This window comes from Arachis ipaensis, chromosome B04 (genome assembly GCF_000816755.2).
Source record: "Arachis ipaensis cultivar K30076 chromosome B04, Araip1.1, whole genome shotgun sequence".
Taxonomy (NCBI): domain Eukaryota; kingdom Viridiplantae; phylum Streptophyta; class Magnoliopsida; order Fabales; family Fabaceae; genus Arachis; species Arachis ipaensis.
In genome coordinates, this window is record NC_029788.2 from 18,101,765 (window position 1) to 18,102,987 (window position 1,223).

Genomic DNA, 1,223 nt, shown 5'->3' on the forward strand with positions numbered 1-1,223 from the left:
TGTATATATTAAAAGGAATAATTTACCTTTTATTTAAAAAAAAAAATATGATAGAATTTACTAATTTTTTAACACCCAATAATAAAATATTCCCCTCACATAATGTATGTCGTTTGTGCATTTCGATTCTCACTTGTACGCACATATTTATGCCAAGTTGGTACATGAATCAATGAAATCATGAATGGTTCAAAGAATAATAATATTTCTCTGATAGATAAATATGAAAATAAAGAAAGAAATTTTAGCCAATCATCTTATATATACTAGCGTTTGATTCTTGCTTAGCTTAATTGTCATGAAATTAAAAAACTGATGGGGTATATAACATATATATTATAAGACATGCACTATTAAAAAAAAAAACAGGATGTTGCTAGAGTTTTATATTCCATATATATGTTCCAACTTAGGGCATCTAAAAATTAGTGCCAGAGAATACTTTGATTTCAGTTTGTAATTGTCTTTTGGCAAATGTATTGATGACAATCAATTTTGATGGTATGTTTTTTGGTGGAGAAAAATATATGTAAAATACAAGACTGGTATTCTAATTTTATATGAATAAAAATATTATTTGTATACTAAAATTAGTCACTAAAATTAGTTATAAAATATATGAATAATTTAATTTATTTTTAATATGTATTTATATTTTAACATATATTTTATATTAATGATTAATTTTAACAGTTAATTTTAGTATATATGTAACATAATTCTTATAAAAAATACTCTAATTTCATTTCAGACGGTGGTTGAAGATGTAGAAGATCCCAAATTTGATCAAGAACACAAGATTGAACATATTATGGTTGGAGGCCATTATATATACTAGCGCACGACGTAAACAAATTAGTTAATAATTATTCTTCTGTATAGTGTTTATATTGGAATAGAAGATACATTTTAAAAATATGTAAAATAAATAAATAACACATTTAGATATATAATAATTAGTCACCAAAAAAGATATATAATAATTAATTTGGTAATTGATTTGTTTTGTGTGCATAATATTTTTTAGTTTGAGATATGTAAATTATTATTGTGCTTAAGAGCTTAGGTCAATTTTAATGGATTAACGGAGTAAAATATTTTACACAATCGTTTAATTACGTCTGTTTTTTTGAGTGATTATTTATATATTTAATTGGCACATATTATTTTTTTTACATGGTGTTATATAATTGAATATACATATAAAATTATTTTTTACTGAC